The following is a 20,052-nucleotide window of genomic DNA, read 5'->3' on the forward strand; positions in this document are numbered from 1 at the left end:
TCACAAGAAATCTTAGGATGAGCAATGCTGGCCTTGTCAGCTAAGTTCACATCCCATGAATGAATAATCAAAAACAAATACAAACTCTCTTCACACAAATCTGAACACAGTGTAAAATATCCCCATGAGATCAAATGGATCATTTTGGCACTTATTGAATGTGAGCCTGCACTGACATAGTATTATGCCAACCCCCCTAGTGTGTGAATATTTCCTAAAGATAGTCACACTTTCCTGGTTTCATTGTTTTGCAGGGTTCAGATTGGAACCAGACCCCGATGTTTAGATTGACACTTATTCACTGATGGAAATTTGAGGTCACTTAGGGTGGAATTGCCCCAAATTTGCACTAAGTCCGGTAACAGGTGGGTAAAATGTCACCGGCCACGATGGCGGGTTTTCACGCCGTATCGGCCCAACCCCGCCACTTTATTTTTGTATCCCCGGGAAACACGCTGTTTCCATGGCGGGCGGACAAAGAGAGCCCGCCCGCCATTAACTTGTTGCTTCTTCACGCCGGGCACCATATTTAAAGTCCAGCTGCGCACACACATCTCAGCCCACGACTGCTGCAGGGAAGATGCCCAGGAAATGTAAGAAGACTGCAGTCCCCAAGTTTAGCGACGCATCACTGGAACACCTTTTGGATGCCGTGGAGGCCCACTGTGATGTCCTCAAACCCCGCTCTGGCTGCAGGATGGGCAGCAGCATTACCAACCAGGCTTGGGAAGCAATGGCAGCCGTGGTCAACGCCAATGCCCTGCAAAAGAGAACAGGTGCCCAGTGCCACTACAGGACGAATGGTCTCATCCATTCCGCCAGGTTAAGTCACTCTTCTCATCACTCACACGCTCACAAAACCATCACACATCCACAGGGATCTCACACCTCAAGAGACAACACCATTAACTCTCACACACAGCCTCACATCTCCATCAGGCTCATACCTCTCAAGGTCGCATCCTCATTCCTGTCCATGTCTCCGCTCACCACACAAACATTTCACACCGTACCATGTGTCCTGCTCACACTCTCTCCACCTGCTTTCATGCAGGAGAAGCTGACTCACATCAGCGGGGAGATGTCCCAGACCGGTGGTGGAGTGGCCCACATTCGGCCCCTCACTCACTTTGAGGAGCGAGCCATCGCGCTGACTGGTAAGGATGTAGACCCTGCCTACAGTGACAGTGAGGTCAGCAGCGAACATCCACCTGAGGATCCTGCACCACATCATCCCTCAACGCAATTGTTATTGATCTCCCTCCTGCTTTTGACTCTGCTGCCATGCACTAATTATCTCTACTTTGGTTCACAGGGAGCTCTGCCAAGGGACCAATACCCTCAGCCAGCCAGTCCCTCAGCTCCATCCACGTCCTTGTCTGCAGCCAAGAGGACTCCTCCTTCAGTGAAGAGGTGGAAATAAGCAGCCCGATGAACCTGTCACCGCAGAGGAAGCACCGGCCCACGAGTGATTATGGAGGGAAAAGCGTGTGTGGCAGGACCTTTTGGAGCCTCGTGCAAGCACTCTCCCATGTACGCGGATCCTTCACGTTTCACACTCATCTCAATGTCCTAAGCATTTTGAACATTGCCTGCTGGGGTTCGCTTTCAGATATCCATCTGAACTGACCTGTATCTCTGCTCAGCTGCTGATCACACTCCCATCAGCACCTGATCTCGCCCACCACAACTCTCGTTTCACTTTCGATTTAGCAAACATGGTCTGGTTTCACTGCATTGTGCGCTCCTCCATCCTTTACCCTACCCCGGTCACCCATTTCCTTTCCCCCATCACAGTTGACCTCCCTGGCATCACCTTTCACTTCCCTTCCGTTACCTACCAGACACAATCTCTTCCTTCCTGGCTGTCCAGGTGAACATGAATGTTCCCTTCCTTCCCAAAAATCCCAGCAACATCCACATTCACCTCTCCAATCTCCTCCTCCCCATTCCCAGGGTCCGTGTCTGCCTCCAGGTCCCCACCAATCACCCACGCTGGCCCTTCTATCGCTATCACTGCGCTCGGTCATTCTCACCCTTCCTCCATACCATGCCCACCCTCAGTTCGCTCCCCAGGAGGCAGATATGGACCTATCCGACCTCTCCCGTGCATGTTCACCTGCGCATCCCCCATCCCGCACCCCTTCCTCCCTTCACACCCCTTCCACCCTCTGCACCCCTCCCCCCTTTCCCACCCTTTCCCCCCTTTGCACCTCTTCCCCCGGCACCCCTGCCCCCCTTTGCACCCCTTCCCTCTCAGAACCCCTTCCCCTCCACAGTCCTCCCATCCCCCCGGACACCCACCCTGCGCTTCGTCCCTCCCCCTTCCTGACTCCTTCCTCCACCCTTACTTCTTCTGCCACCCTTAGTCCTTCCACCCTCCTGACTCTTTCCTCCAACCTTACCTCTTCCTCCAGCCTCTTCTTCCCCCAGCCTTACTACTACCACCTTCCTGACCAATTCCTCCACTCCTACATCTTCCTCCACCCTTACTTCCTCCCCTCTCCGGACCCCCTCCTTCCCCAGGGCACCCTCCCCTCTCTGTACTCCTTCCCTTGCACCTTCTGCACATCACACTTGTCAAGATATGTTCTCACCGGCGTGATTTCCTGCCGATGTGGGCGGACGATCCGGCTGGGGAGGGGATGATACCAGCCGGCTGGCCTAATATGCTGATTTATTACAATGAGGTTCCTGACGTCCGATGGTGGAGAAAGTGGCCCGCCATGGACAGGCTGAGTGGATGATTGCAAACTGGTTTCACGACGATCGTGCCATATTGTTCGCTCATGCCACACAGGTCCACTGAATTCATTCACTAAACATGCGTTCAGCTGCAAGTGGGTTCCCTCAAGCATTATTTAAAGGGCCAGCCATCTAACTTTTATGTGAGGCGATTGAGTAACTTGTGCTGTTGGAATGTTTGTGGAAATGGTGGCATGTTTTTGGAGCTCTTGTGGTGAGCAGTTGGGTTTGACAGGAATTGCTGCTGCATTCTCACAGGCAGGGTAGAGGACTATGTGACTTGCTTACACAAAGGCTGCAACATGTGTGGGAGCTGCAGTTACAAAGCTTCTGGTTCTGCAACATGGAAGGGAAATAGAGCAGAAACTGCAGAGAGGGGAAGATAGGTGCAGAGTGAGGAGGAGGAGGCAGTAAGGAGGCATCCAGGATGCCTTTCCTCTGGATGGGCTGGCCTGTTTGTGAGCATCTCCCTTAAGGCAGGATCCCTTCAGCACCATGGCTCCACTATTTCCCACCTTCCAATTCACCTGTGATGTCCCTCTGCACTGCCCTCTTGGGCCGAAAACTTGCAGTAAAAGCCACCAACACAACCCTCACAGGACATTGTTGAGCAGCTCTGGGGCTTGAGGGCCTGGCTTTGGAATGTGCCACCTCGGCGTGGGTAACAGATGTCTGACTGTCCAAGAAGCAACAACAAGGGCATTGGCAGATTGGCAGTGGTGGGAGCACGAATGTTGTCAGTCTGAGAGAGGGTAGCAGGTTCGTGCTCCGCCAAGCCACTCCCACTCCCCTGGGGGCAGCACCTCAGAAAGCTTAGTTGTAACATAGGTTTTGGGGTACACCAAGAGCGTGCAAGCCCCCTTGAGCACTGAGATTCACATCCATGATGGCAGCAGACTGAGCCTGTATGACAAAATGGGTGGACTTCATTCTGAACTCCCACTTCAGTGCTCAGTCGCTGGGTGTCCTCTGCATGTGCTGCATTGGAAGCTGAGACCATGGCCACCAGGCTCTGCATCACAGCTATGTCTGCAAGTGCTAAGATGGAGTTGGCCATCACTTCCACGCTGAACAGGATGGGCACCTAGCTCAGAGGGATTCCCTGTGACATGTTGAAGCTGGTCTCCTCCATGCTCTTTGACAGGCACAAGATGCTGTGTGGCACACCTGTCAATGTATCAAACAAAATGATGTGCATGTTTATCAGTGTTCTTCTGAAGGTCACCCCAAAGAAGTTCTCACCGGAATCTCCTATAGCTGAACTTACCCTATGATCTTGCTCTCTGACACAAGAATTATCTTTTTTCCCTGGCTTGGCTGCATCCCAGTTTTGCCCACTATGTGCTTATCCCGGTTCTATATCAGCCTGTAAAGGTGATGAATATCAATAGCTGGGCTGAGCCTCAGGTCAAATGACGATGTTTCTTCATCAGTGTAGAGGTGTTGCTCTCAACCTTCTTTCTGATGCCGCTATGGCTGGCCAGGTGGCTGTTCTTGAGAGCAGAAAATCAGAAGGGAAAGCCTGGGGTAGGGGAAGGGAATAGGTTGGAAAGAAATTGGTCCATGGTCACACCACCTGGTGCTTGTTCATCATGCCATAGGGCAGAGTGAGGGTAATGTGGGAGTTGAGAAGGGATAAAAGGCAGGAATATACCATTATCCTCAATGTTCTCAGCCATGCCAGATGCCACAGATTCTGTCAAAGCTGGCCCCATGACACAGAGAACCATCTCCTCCATAGCGCTGAGACGGTCTTTGTCTCTTATCAGTTCCACTCTGCTCCTGGCAGTAATAGACAACCTTGTCCTGGAAGAGAGCGGGAAGAATACCAGTCAATGTGTTGTACTGTGGCCAGAATTGTCCCAGATTTGCACTGTATGTGGTAATGGGCGGATAAAAGGACATTTTACCCGCTGGCCGCAATGGTGGGTTTTCGCGCCGTAACATCCCATTCCCACCTCATTAATTATGCATTCCTGGGAAACCTCTGATTTGTCTGTCCCGCCGTCATCTCAGGCCTTCAGTAGTCCGGGCGCCATATTTCAAGGCTGTCCCTGTAAAGAGCTAGAATTCTTCAAGGGATAGGAAGCTGCTGGGAACTGATGGCTGTCAAAGCTAGAAACCATGCTGCCCCCAGATTTAGCGACGCCTCCCTTGAGTGCCAACTAGACACAGTGGATGCCCGCCATGATGTCCTCTGCTCCTGCTCTGGGCAAAGACCAGCAAACAAGGTCACCAATCCAGCTGGGCGGCGGTGGCAGCGGTGGTCAGTGCCAATGCCCTGCAAAAGAGGACAGCCACTCAGTGCCGCAAGAAGGTTAATAATTTCCTCCATTCTGCCAGGGTAAGTCATTTTTCTCAGCACTCTCAACTCAGACGCTTACAAACCCATCACACATTCACAGGGATCTCATTCACTGCCTGTTCAAAGGACATCACCATTCACTCTCTCACATACACCTCCATTTGCCATGTGGATCATGTCCTCATCCCGTCCATGGCACCACTCACCATCTGCACATGCCAGGCATCTTTCTCATCTGGCCTGGCAGGCATCCTACTTACACTCTCTCCACCTGTATTCATATAGGACAAGCTGGCACACAACAAAAGGGAGAGGTTGCAGACTGGTGGAGGAATTCCTGAAATCAAGGTCCTCAGGAACTTTGAGAATACAATCATCCAGCTGGCCGGCGACGATCTGGACTATTCCTGTGCTGTTGGCGATGTCGGCGGTGTTCAACAAAGTGAGGATCCAGCAGTGCAACATCCGTTAGACAACCATGCTGTGAGTGAGTTCCCCTGTTCCGCAGCCCCCTGCCATGCACTAATTATCTGTCCTTGCTTTCACTGGCACATCTGGGGAACAGCCAAGGGGGCCCATGACTCAGATCCTCGACTCAAGCCCCAAAGACACCTCAGGAGCAGAATCTGATGACACCCTCATTGAAGATCCATCATAGCGCTCACGCGCACCCTCTGCCAGTGCAGAGACACACACCTTAGTGGGGCTTAGTTTTAGAGTAACCTCGGGGTCACAATCTGGTGAGCACATCGCACTGTCTGATCCACACCAGGTGGCGGCAGGTTTCCCAGGTTTCTGGCATTCGGAGAACTGCTGGATTCCAGAAACCTGCTGAGGCCAAGTCAGGTGAGGAGCCTCTGCACTCAGTCATACCTCAGTTGCTGGAGCTGCAAAGGCAAGCTCGGGAACAGCAGGAAGGGATGTCCGCAGCACTCCTCAGATTGCAAGGCGCGGTGGAGGAGTCCGTCCACCTTCAGGCTGAGGTGATAGTGCCGGCATGCCAATGCACTGAGGTCAACACTGGTAGGATGGCGGCTGCCATGGAGACCTTGGTCCAGGATGTCGCTCCTGTACTGCTGCGCAGGCTGAACTCCATCATTGACGCCATAGTTGGCCTCCAACAGTGGCAACATGAGAAGTGTCTGGGGCAGCTCGATCTCACTCCATTTACTCCTTCTCCTCAAGGAGTTGACTGAGCGGGGTTTGAGGGTGACTGAAAGTGGATGGAGGCTGATTGGGGGAAGGTCAAGGGCGTTCGAGGCAAGGCCAAGGATGAATGAGGGAGGGTCAAGGGGGGAATGAAGAAAAGTCGAACATGATTGAGGGAGGGTGGAGGAACATTGCGTGCAAGAGCAGGCTATGGTCAAAAGAAACAAACGTGTGGTTGAGGAAGACCAAGGAGCGGCTGAAGGTGGGCTCCAGTTGCCCATAGGTGCAGAATTCTGATTGAGGGCCTTTGATTGAACATTCATGCTCATATTGGCCCTTGTCTCTTGTCTAAAGTAAAAGCAAATAAATGGAACCCATGCTGGTCTGATAGATCACAGTCCAAAGTGCAAGAAAGCACTTTTGACATATTTCTGTCCTGTATTCAGCCCTATCAATTGCTGCTGTGTTTACACCTTCCTTTCACTGTTGAGTTCCAGGAAGCTCAGGAAACCAGGAACACACTGTTAAATTGAAAAAGCCATGTTAATAATGAGCTAATTGGGTGACTAACATATGGAGATTGACAACCGACCTTTCCTGAGGGGGTAGCTCACACACAGTCTAATACGCTGCTGTTAAACACAAAAGTCAGCAGGTTTCCAATTAATGTTAAGATCTGTGCTTCTAAACCCTACCAGTCCCAAACCCACAGGAATCTGCAAGTTAAAATTAACCTAATTTTTCTGGTGTTTCCACAGACCTAACTTACAATTGACAATACGCATGGAAATTTGGACATCATTATTTTACAGTTCATAGAAAGGAATGGTAGGAAGAGGGCCTTTTTAGTTTAAGATGTTGGGCCAATTTGTCTCTCCTGTGGGAAACAATTGGGATATGAGCTGGGTGAGAGCAGCAGCAGGAACAATGAAGCAACATCACTAAGCGGCAGGAGGACCTCTGTGGACAACAAGTGTTACATCAGGGCACCAAAATTCTCAGATGCAGCCATGGAGATGCTGGTGGAACAAGTTAACATAAGAAAGTAGGACATCCTCTCCATGGACGGCCTACAGTTACCAAAGCAAATTGGTGAATGAGCATGGTGAGAGGTGGCACAATATGTGAATGCATCAGCACTTTCTCCAGGATCTGGCTGTAGTGTCAAAAGAAACTTAATGATCTGGTGCCAAGGTAGGAACCCCCTTCACAGCTCTCATACTTTCTGTACACTCCTGGACTTCCATATCTTTACCTCAGTGCTGTCATTCCTTCCATTCGCTGCTTGCTATGGCTTTCCATAAATCAGCACCTCCTTTCTGCTTGTATCACCTTCGAAAGCTGCTACTGCTCTAACAACTATACACTCTCTCTCTCTTAGCCACAGTTGCTCCTGTGTCTGCCATCATGTACACCGTGGAAACTGGCTCATCTGTGTTCAAACCCTTCCCCAGAGAGAAAGTTACCTCACTTCCACTCTTCTTGAAGGGGATATGACACATAACAAGATAGAGACAATCAGCACAGGAGCAGGTTCCTCTGCAGGGCAAACAATGAGCCCTAAGGAAGAGGCCACTATCGACATCATAGAAAGACACATAGCAGCCAGCATCAGATAGGTATCAAGGCTGGAGGCCTGGCACACTGACGTGTGTTGGCATCGTCCCTTCATACTTTTTGCTTTTAAAATTTTCCAGTTACACTGAGCACAACAATCATGTGATGGATTGTGTTGCCACTGATCTGCTACTGCTTATCATTGTCTCTCTCAACTTTTTCTAGGTTATTCAGACATCTCGGTCACTAGAGACAGCCAAATAAGATTAACCCTAAAGACAATGCACTGGGAGGTGGGTGGGGCGGGGCTGGGGGAAGTAAATTTTACTATTATGTTCAGATGAAGAAATGGGCAACGGTAAATAAGCAGCCTGCTCTACGCCTCACACAATTTCCTTCTTCACTTACTTCACGTTTATCAATCTGAACACCACAAGATCCTATTTTTTTTACTGCTGCTGGTGACGCCTAGAAATTCCAAAACTGAATCTTAAAACATAAAGGAGCATATCTTAAATGTCAATTGCACAAAATTGGAAATTTCCACTGAAGGATGAATGATAATACCACTCAAGGAAATTGATGAAACAAAATTAAATTATAAAATTTCCATTGCACGGGTTTCCACAGCATGGGCCTGCATTAATAATTTTCAAATAAGTTTGAGCATCATTCATGTGCAGCATGTATTAAAGCACCACCACATGACTTTAAAGATGAATTATTTACCACTTATTGCTGTAATGAGGCAACTAGCCATTTAGTTTAAAAATTAGCCAAAATAATGGTGACAGCATTTCACCACAGAAGAGTTAACTCACTGCATTCCGTTCATCACCTGCTTCTGGTCATCTTTCCAAAACAAGAGGCTAACAATTTACTCCGAAATCTAAAGCCCAAGCCTATCTTTGGAAAATTTCAAAAATATTCTAGTTACCCCTCCAACAGATTGAAGCAGCAAAGACAATTTTTTTTCTGGTGTTGATATTTTTTCTGAAAAATAGTAAAAATTACTTTTGCATTGTACAAAGGAATATAATTCCTAAGCACAGTCTATTTTTCAAATTCAAGTAACCCTCTTCATTTCTAATCCTAGCCGATACAGTGGATTGTAAACGTCAGTGAAACGTAAGTCAATTTGAATACAAAGAATCTGGGGAGAAATGTGAGATTCAGGATTGTAGAATATAAATAAAATGGCTGAAGATTAAGAGGCTGCTCAATGTTAAATTGTGAACAGTAAATAGAAGAAATAGATGCATGACTGAGCATATAAATATTCAAATTTAGTTTAGGAATGTCAAATCACTGTTAGAGCTCAAATAGTCATGATGAGAATGCAATAGGCTTAATAAACAGCTCCTTTAACAAACTGGAACAAAACATTGGGCAGAATTTTCAGTTTGACATGCGGGGGGTGGGCCCCGCAGTTCAGCGTGTAAAATGACGCGTGGTGATGTCAGGCGAGCGTCCTGACGTCACCACGCGCCATCGCAATATTTCGCTGGGCGGGCGCGCGATGAAGTTCAACACGCGCCCGTCATTAATTAATGGGATAGTTAAGGCCCTTAACACAGCAATCAACGCCGATTTTCAGGCACCCGTGTGATCTTCGGCTCGGTGCACGGGCGCAACGGGCAGGCGAAAGAGAGGCTTTTTAATAAAACTCGTCCACGGGCGGGATAAGAGGGCTCAGTGGGGTTGTCAATCTAGTCTGTGAAGTATTTATTGCAAAAAGATTTTTAAACTTGCCTGTGTGATCTGTAGCAGTTCAGAACGAATTCCAGCAGCTTTCTGTATACTTTGAACCTTCAGCTCAGCACTCTTCAGTCAGGAATCTTTATTGGACCTGCAGCTTTCCAGAGGCCTCTCTTTAGCCTGGGTATGCGTTCTGACATGTCCACTGTAGGCAGCTCCTCTGAGGAGGAAGGGAAGGTTAGAATAAGGAAGAAGTCAGGAATGCACAATCAGCCTCCAGGGGAGCCACCTTTGGGAGGCCAGACGCAGGCACAAGGGGTGCTGGACCAAGAGGTTGTCCAAGGTGGAAGGGGCCGCAGAAGACGCCACTATCCTGCTGCCAGGGTATACAGTCGACGAAGCAGCTACCTCAATATGACTGAGGTGCAGTGCCAAAGGAGGATCCGACTGTCAAGGGAGACAGTCAACTACATCTGTCAGATGATTGGCCCTGAGATCTCTCCTAACTGTGTGGGCGGACACCCCATGCCAGTGGCTCTGACGGTCACAGTTGCCCTCAACTTCTACGCCTCTGGCTCCTTCCAGGGCTCGGTGGGTGATCTTTGTGGAGTCTCCCAATCAGCTGTCCACACTTGTGTCAAGCAGGTCACAGATGCTCTGTTCAGGCGTGCATTGACCTTCATCCACTTCCACTGGGACCAGGTGAGCCAGACACAATAAGCCAGAGGCTTCGCGGCCATTGCTGGCTTCCCCCGCGTCCAGGGTGCAATAGACTGCACACATGTGGCCATCAAGGCGCCAGCAGGTGAGCCGGGTGCCTTCATCAACAGGAAGGGCTTCCACTCCATGAACGTGCAGATAGTGTGTGATCACAGCATGCTGATTCTACAAGTCTGTGCAAGGTACCCAGGCAGCTCCCACGACACTTACATCCTCAGACACTCCCAGGTGCCGGGGCTCTTCAGTGCTCTAGCCCGGCTGGATGGATGGCTGCTGGGTGACAAGGGCTATCCCCTCAGAAGGTGGCTCATGACGCCTCTCCACCATCCAAGAACAGAAGCTGAGCAGCGCTACAATAGGAGCCACGCCTCCACAAGGGCTGTGGTGGAGAGAGCCATCGGTCTTCTCAAGATGCGCTTCCAATGCCTGGACCGCTCAGGGGGCGCACTCCAGTACCCCCCAGATCGTGTCTCCATGATAGTGGTTGCATGCTGCGCTCTGCACAATCTAGCGTTGGAAAGGGGGGACGCAGTGGATGATGAAGACGTTGATGCAGTGGATGCGGCTGCACACGATGAGTCCACTGATTCTGAGGATGAGGAAGCACAGGGGAATGATGAGGGGCTAAACGCTGACCCAGGACTACACCAAGGAGGCAGGGACCCCGGGACACTTTAATCCAATGAATCTTCAGCTAGTTCCACACAAATGGATCAGGAGGACCAGCCTTGCCTAGCGCTTCCATCGTCAGCATTTAAGTGCTACATCTGTCACTTCATCAGCTGCAACTAAGGGCTTTGTACATAAACCTCAATGTCCACTCAAACACTCATGATATGTATGTAAAACATACAAATGCAGAACAAAGGAGCCACCCTCAGCCATGGTAACACATCTGGTTTTAATTTTCTCCATCATAAGGCCAAACAAAATGAAAGCAAAACGTTTTTCAACCATAAACAAATAATAATTCCCTAATCTAGGGCCAACACAAAAGCGCCAGTGAGAAACCCATGGTGTGCCTACGGTGCCTTATGCTTACGTTTACGGGTGCTACGTCTTGGTGCCGCCCTATCGCTCAGTGTAGCTTCTGAGACAGTCTGCTGACTCTGCTGTCCTGTTGGCCTCGATGACCTTGGCGGTCGTCCTTGGCCCGTGGATCCTGTGCTGGGCCCGCCTGGGAGGGAGTGGCCAGTTCCACAGCTGGCATCTCCCCAGTCGTCGCAGCCTCACCCGATGAAGCGGTCACTGGGAGAGGGGTGGAGCAGCTGTTGCCCTCATCCAGAGCGCCCTGAGAGGAGGCCGCAGATACGACAGGCAGCTGCTGCGCCGACGTGAGGTCATCCCAGACCTCCCTGCTCATCATGGAGAGATGGGCAACGAGCTGGGAATCTTGAAACCCACACCTTCTCCCACATTGGCAATGACCAGCAGTGGCCACTGGTGCTGTGAGGGCTTGCAGGTACGAGCGTATCCCCAGGAGAAGCTGCTTGTTCTCCTGGAAGCCCCTCTCCACGAGAGTCATCACTCTCTCCATGGAGGAAGCATGACGCTCTGCCATGAGGCTCACTGCATCAGTGATGCTTCACGTGGACTCCTCCACCACGGACACCAAGCGAAGTATAGTCTCATGCAACACTCCCAGATGCTCCCGCACACCAGGCCGCATTTCCTGCAGCTGCTGCGTCGCGGACAACTCCAGAGGCACATCGTCACGCACCAACTCAGCACGTGCCTGGTCCCCTGCAGTCCTCCGGCTGCTGGTGCCATCAGCACTCTCTATCTCTGCCAGCAACTCCAGCGATTGTGAAGTGCCCTCTCCACTATGCCCCGGGACACAAGCCAGTGTTCTAATGCCCACCGAGGTGCTAGTATCTGCACTGGTGCCTGCCTCACAGAAATGGTGTGACACAGGTTGAGGGCCTTCAGGTGTGAATGGGGGCATCTATAATGGAGCCTATCCACCAGCCTCTGATGATGCTGAAAATAACAAGGACAGAGGATCAGTTAGTGTGCACACAGTTACACACTTCATCCCGTTCCCTCTGGCTCATTATGTGCTCAACCTTCCTGAACCTATGGAGGCGAATATTGGTGGGGTAGCAAATAGTCAAGGGGAGACCCTAACATTACAGGCGGATACAGACGGGCTGGTCAGATGGCCTAAGGAATGCCAAATGGAATGTTATGTGGATAAGTGTGAGGTGATGCACTTGGGCAGGACAAACAAGGTACGGGAATATACGAGGAATGGTGGGACCGTGGAAAATAAGGAGGATCAGAGGGGCCTTGCTGGGCATGTCGACAGGCCCGTTAAGGTAGCGGGACAAGTACATAAGATGTTTAAGAAGGTAAATGCCATACTTGCCTTTATTAGCCGAGGAATAGAATATAGGAACAGGGAAGTCATGTTGCAAGTGCGGAAAACGCTGCCTAGGCCACAGCTATAGTTCTGTGTGAAATGTGCTTCACAGGAGGGATGTGATTGGAGCAGAGAGAGTGCAGATGTCGCTGACCAGAATGCATGCTGGGCTGGAGAGTTGGATTTATGAGGACACATAGACTGCGGATATTTCCCCTGCAGCAGAGGAGATTGAGGGGGGACATTATTGAGCTTTATAACATTATGAGGGGCATAGAGAGGGTCGACAGAAAGGAACTTTCCCCCTTGGCGGAGGGATGAGTAACCTGGTGGCATTGAGTTAAGGTAAGGGGCATGAGGTTGACAGGTGAGGTAATGAGGAACTTTTGCACACAGTAATGTGGGACACACTGCCTGAAAGGGTGCTGGAGGCAGAAACCCTCTTAACATGTAATAAGTATTTGGATGTGCAGTTGGATTGCCATGGCTTACAAGGCCATGGGGATAGTGGTCGGAAATGTGATAAGGCGACTTTGGAAGGAGTTTGACACGCGCATCTTCAGAGGGCCAAGGGATCTTTGTCCATGACCCACACCTCTGACTCTATCAGTCTGTGAATGAGCAGTGTTGCTTCATTAACGATTCAAACAATCATCAGTGCTTTGGATGGTGGGAACATAACGGATCTCACTGTTGGCCTCAAATACCTGGCCATTCCACCCCAGCCTCAATGACACCTGTGGACCTGGGCACATGGCGCCTCTCAAGCTCCAGGGCCTCCTGCTTGAATCGGCTCAAAATCACCAGCTGGGCCTGGCTGCCTCCAGTCCGCGAACACTTACAGGCATTGTGGGCATTTTTCTCCTGAAAAACAGAGAAGACCATTCATTGCGGCTAATCGCACATGGACTCTGTACACGCACGCTGCACCCCAACCACAGTGGCCCATATCAGGCCTCCAGTGCCTCCTCCCCGCTACTGCTGATCAGTCACACAAAGATAGTACACCTGCACCCAGCCCCCCAACAACGGCCACCTTGGACACAGTCTGTGTCTATCACTTTAGGAAACACATAGTCTTAGCTCCCATAGCAAGGAGGCGCAACTAGGTGCGGCGACGAGGGCAGCAGGTGGCTCTTGGCCACGAGACCTTGAGGCTCCCCTTCCACAATCTCATCACCATGAATAAGACATGTGTTGGAGTTCTGAGTATGCGCCTAACTGCATCTCCTGCAGGTTGCCCCCAGGCTAGTCATGTGCGACTAAGAGCAACGCATGGTGCTGGGGAGAACTCATCTCCTCATGAACCACTCAGGCTGATGTAAGCATGAGCACTATCTGCTTGCTCACCCAGCATACGAGAAATGCCCAACATGATTCAATGCAGTCACGATAGTAAGGCTTGGGAGTGGGGGGGATGCCCTCAAAGGCTAAGGCTACCTGCTGGGTTAAATGCCCAATGCCAACATGTTACTCACCCTTCCAGGGCACAACAAATCATTGAAGCGCTTACAGCACTGGATCCAGGTGCGCCACACCATGTCACGGGAGGTCACCACCTCCGCCACCACCTCCAGTGTTTGGTGGTGTGGGGGGTCCTCCTCCTCCCATCCTGGGGGACCAACACCTCCCGCCGTGCTGCCACCTCCTCGAGGAGGGCAGCAAGGCGATCATCAGAAAAGCGAGGGGCACATTCCCCGCCACCCCCCCACCTCCCCCAACCTGTTGGCCCTACCCTGCAGCCTGCTCTGCCTCTGTGGCAGACCCTGCAGCCTGCCCTGCTCCTCTGCCCTTCCCTCCAGCGTGCCCTTCTCAGCCGACCCTCTGCGGTGTGACCTGGAAGTGGCCATTGTGAGTAGCCTGCAGGAGGCTGCCAGGCCTTATTTTAAACAGACTGCCAGGTCGCCATTGGACCCGGTGGTCTGTGCATGCCCGCCGCAGCGTGCAAACTCCCATTATCCACGGGAATCGGAAATGCACTGGGCAGGCCGATTAACACAAAATGGCGGCGCAGCCCCGATTGTGGGCGCCAATCGGGTCCACGTCCGCTCCTGCTCCGCCTGCCCACCAAACAGAAAATTCAGGCCATGATTAGCGAAATCAGGGTATTCAATAGACCACATGTAACCTGTGACCCCACTGATTCTCATTGACTCCAGTTTTGCTAGAGCTCCTTGATTCAATAAAATAAACCTGGAATTGAAAGCTAGTCTCAGTAATGCTGATCATGAAGCTACCATCGATTGTTGTAAAAACCCATCTGGTTCACCAATGTCCTTTAGGGAAGGAAATCCGCCATTCTTATCTGGTCTGGCCTACATGTGACTCCAGATCCACAGCAATGTAGTTGACTCTTCACTGCTCTCAAAAACAGCTCAAGGGCCATTGGGGATGGGCAGCAAATGTTGGCCTTGCCAGCAATGACCACATCCCATGAAAGAATAGAAAAATGTTGCTCAAAAGAGTTCACCTTACTGAATATAACTTTAATCAAATGCAGAATTGTCCTTAATTGGTCTTGAATTCTACAGGAATCAAGAATACAAATGGATAGTTGTTTGTTTCTTCACTTGAAGAGGAGATTATCAGTTAATTAACATACTTTCTGCTCAGTAACACACTCTTTTTATAATTTAAGTGTTGGCAAGGACTGTAACCCAGCCATTTGATTCTGATTAGAGACAGATGTACAGAGAGATTAGAAGAAATGACCTCCAGCCTAATGTGATGTGTACAGGAAACGCACTACCAGCAAAAACAGAAGTGTGATTACTTCATTCAAGATAAAGCCGGATAAATATTAGTTTGAGTATAATGGAAATTCCATCCCCGTGGAAATTAGTAAAGCAGGACTGAATAATAAAGACAGGAATGTGGAGAATATTCTGCAGGATCACCCGGATATTTATGGGAATCAAGGAGAAATTATGCAAGATTTTGCACTACGGAGACTAAATACGTATTAGAAGACAGGTGATCATGAGAGAAACAGGCTTAATAGGCTGAATTCCCTTTAAAACTCAATGTTCTTACAATGCAGGTAAACCCTTTCCTAAAGAATTTAAAGAGTATACCTGATAGGGTAATAAACACCTTCTTGGTTCACCCTTGAAAAGTGATGTAATATTTAACCTCTTTTCATTCTTTTCCTGCTCTACAATTATATCAAGGCCCTATGGATGCTCTGCAGTCTCTTTAACTTTCCACTCCAGTTGGGCCACTTAAACAAATGTTTCTCTTGACTCCTTGTTTTTGATAAAATTACTCTCAAGTAATCCAATTAAATGCAATATTCCAAACCTGGAGTTTTGAAAAGAGCTACTTTTGGCACTTCCTTTTTGTAGGTGGATGAAGACAAAACCACTGGAGAGTTTTCCCCATTGATTCTCATTGGGAAGAATTTTCCCTTCATTGGGGGGGGAAGTGCAGGAGCAGGTGCGGGCAGGCGGGCCTCTGATTGGTGCCCCCGATTGGGGCCGCCATTTTATGTGGGTGGGCCAATTAAGGCCCGCTCAGCGTGACGTCCGCCAGGAAGTGTTATGCCTCCCTGTGTGGGTGGGAGGGGAATCCCTCAGCCAAGAGTGCGCTCTTTCACTCATGTGCACTAAAGAGCACATTCATCTCCCTGAGGCTAAGTGCTGCCTCAGGGAGATCGGCACCAAATTTAAAAATGGTGAAGGGGCAAAAATAAAATTTCCCTGACATGTCCCTTCATGTGACACTGTCACATGAGTTGGGACATGTCCATCACTTTAAAGCATACATTTACTAAAATTTTTAAAACCCTCGTGAAATCTCATCGTGCCCGTGGATGAGGTTTCATGCTTTATCTGAAGCCCGCCAGGGCTCCCGGCCTGCCCGCCAACCTTAAGGTTGGACCATCAATTATCTCAATTACTTTTTAAATGGCTTCAATAGGCCGTTGACAGGTCAGCGGGTGCACAGCTGATTCGGCTGCACCCCTGCCAACCTGAAAATTGAAATGACGTGGGGTGACGTAGGGAGTTTCACCTGACGTCATCCCGCGTTGGCGAGCGGGCCCCGCCCCCTGCTCGCTGACCTAAAGATCATGGCCATTGACTCCAGTTTGGCTCCTTGATTCAATTTAAAAAATCTGGAATTGAAAATGGGATTCAAGGGGAAATTATGCAAGACTTTGCACTCAGGAGATTAAATACATATGAGGAGACAGGTGATCATGAGAGAAACAGGCTTAATAGGCTGAATGCTCTTTAAAATTCCATTTAAAATTCAATTTCTGGAATTGATACTGAGACTATCAGTAATGCTGACCATGAAGCTATCATCGATTGATGTAAAAACCCATCTGGTTCACTAATGTCCATAAGGGAAGGAAATCCGCCATTCTTAACTGGTCTGGCCTACATGTGACTCCAGATCCACAGCAATGTGGTTGACTCTTCACTGATCTCAAAAACAGTTCAAGGGCAATTAGGGATGGGTTATTTGGACCCCTGTTCCTTTATCTGTAAGAGTTCCTCTTCCTGTGTGTATGTAGAAGGGTAGTAACATTATACTATTGATCCTCAAACAGTCAGAGAGAGATGGACAAGCAAATATATAGGCAACCTGCTGATAAGTGAAGAAACAATAAGGCAGTAATAGAAGGGTGAATCTCTACTACCCTAATATTAACTGAGATAAAATCCACTTGTGGGGATCAGGTAGCATAGTGGGTTAGATGGTTAGGCTGTGGTGTAGAATACTGTCAATGGCACAGGTTCAATCCCCATATTGCCTGTGATAGCTCATGGAGGCCTTGCCCCATGCTTGATGTGGAATGGTGCCCTCAAACTATATAATCACTTGTCTTTCTCAAATAGTGAGAGATGCCTATGGTCCCTCATGGGTTAATTACCTTACCAAAAATCAGTGTAAAATGTATAGTGAGCACAGATTCTTAAAATGAAAAGAGGTGAACTTTTTTGCCAAGCCATCGAGTGAAGGGGCAGTTCTGGATTTAGTTTTAGGACATGAAGCTGGGCAGGCGGAAGGGCTACCTTTGGGAGGGTATCTTAGTGATAGCGATCATAATTCAATGAGATTTAGTGTAGTTATGGAAAAGGTCAAAGGTAGACCAAGGCCAGAATTTTTAGCTCGTCAGGCAGGTGTGTGCCTGACCCGAATGAGAGTACAATGACGTGTGGTGACGTTGGGCTAACATCCCCACATCATTGCACACTCACGCGATATTTTGGTCAGCAAGCACGCGCGGGAGTCGGCAATGTGCCCACCAACAATTAACAGGCCTATTAAGGCCATTAAAGTCCCAATTGAATTAAGTCTTTCACTGCCCGTCCAACCTTACGGTTGGCAGGCAGGCGAAAAGGCCAAGTGGTCTTTGGATTTTTTAGGAAACCTCATCCATAGGTGGGATGAGGTTTCCAACAGCTATTAAAAATTAAATAAATAGTTAAATATTCCACTAATAACATGTCCCTGCTCATGTGACAGAGTCAGCTCTGTGCCTCAGGGGGCTTTTCCTGCACGCACTCATGCACAGTGGGTGAAAGTTTTATGTTTTTCTCATTAAAATGCGGAATAAATATGACAGCGATGTTGTGGGGTAAGTACTTAGTATGGGGTTTACACTCTGTCTTTTTTAGTCACACGTGAGTGAGCTGGGGAGCTCCTGAAATGTTTAACAAGAGATTGACAGAGATTCACTGACACAGGGACAAGTGTCAAGCTGTGGGGATTGGTCCTTCAGAATTTCTTCATGTCATGCCCTGACCCTGCAGTTACCGCAATCTTTCCGCTGCTAAGTACACGGGCGGCCATTAATCATTGCTGTACTGGAGATTTCTGCACTGTTTAATTAAATAAGTCAGTTCAGGAAACCACAATATCGATTACTTCAGGATCTTTCTTCAAAATTAAGAAAAAAACTGACTAGTTTAGCTTGTTGGTCAGTATGTGACAAGGAACAAAGTGCATCGCAAATGAAATACAACAGCCCCAATAAACATGACGAAGAATTCAAAACCAAAGATGAAATTGTTCCAAATTGTGGCGGCTTCCTTTTCTGAACATCACCAATTACAGCAACCTGACTTTCGGCGAAGGATGGAGGTGGGGGTGGGGGTGAGCGGTTGTGGGCTTTTTGCCTGTACTGTAACATGGGCCAATTTATACCCAGACATCTCAAAATCTCGACTTGAGTGTTGTGAGTGCATTGTTGAAACGGTAAAACACCATTTAAGCCTGAAAAACTCTCACTTTCAGCAATTCACTACTGTCACTTATTATTAAGGACCTTGACCAAATACTATAGTACAATAAAGGGTGAAAAGTAAAGAAGCAACCCATCAGTTAAAAATATCTAAGATAAAAGCAAAAAACTGCGGATGCTGGAAATCCAAAACAAAAACAAAAATACCTGGAAAAACTCAACAGGTGTGGCAGCATCTGCGGAGAGGAGCACAGTTAACGTTTTGAATCCGAATGACCCTTCAACAGAATTAAGTAAAAATAGAAAAGAGGTGAAATATAAGCTAGTTTAAGTGGGGGTCGGACAAGAAGAGCTGGATAGAGGGCCAGTGATAGGTGGAGATAACCAAAAGATGTGACAGACAAAAGGACAAAGAGGTGTTGAAGGTGGTGATATTATCTAAGGAATGTGCTAATTAAGGGTAGAAAGCAGGACAAGCAAGGTACAGATAGCCCTAGTGGGGGTGGGGAGGGGTGAAGGAATCGAAAAAGGCTAAAAGGTAGAGATAAAACAATGGATGGGAATACATTTCAAAATAATGGAAATAGGTGGGAAAAGAAAAATCTATATAAATTATTGGAAAAAAAGGGGGGGGAAACCGGAAAGGGGGTGGGGATGGAGGAGGGAGTTCATGATCTAAAATTGTTGAACTCAATATTCAGATAAGAAGGCTGTAAAGTGCTTAGTCGCAAGATGAGGTGCTGTTCCTCCAGTTTGCGTTGAGCTTCACTGGAACAATGCAGCAGGCCAAGGACGGACATGTGGGCATGAGAGCAGGGTGGAGTGCTGAAATGGCAAGCGACAGGGAGGTCTGGGTAATGGCTTGCGGAGAGACCGAAGGTGTTCTGCAAAGCCGTCACCCAGTCTGCGTTTGGTCTCTCCAATGTAGAGGAAACCGCATTGGGATCAACGAATGCAGTAGACTAAATTGAGGGAAGTGCAAGTGAAATGCTGCTTCACTTGAAAGGAGTGTTTGGGCCCTTGGACAGTGAGGAGAGGGGAAGTGAAGGGGCAGGTGTTACACCTTCTGCGGTTGCATGGGAAGGTGCCGTGGGAGGGGGTTGAGGTGTAGGGGGTGATGGAGGAGTGGTCCAGGGTGTCCCGGAGGGAATGATCCCTACGGAATGCCACCAGGGGGGGTGAAGGGAAGATGTGTTTGGTGGTGACATCATGCTGGAGTTGGCGGAAATGGCAGAGGATGATCCTTTGAATGTGGAGGCTGATGGGGTGATAAGTGAGGACAAGGGGGACCCTGTCATGTTTCTGGGAGGGAGAGGAAGGTGT

Source organism: Cetorhinus maximus, chromosome 11 (genome assembly GCF_964194155.1).
Source record: "Cetorhinus maximus chromosome 11, sCetMax3.hap1.1, whole genome shotgun sequence".
NCBI lineage: Eukaryota > Metazoa > Chordata > Chondrichthyes > Lamniformes > Cetorhinidae > Cetorhinus > Cetorhinus maximus.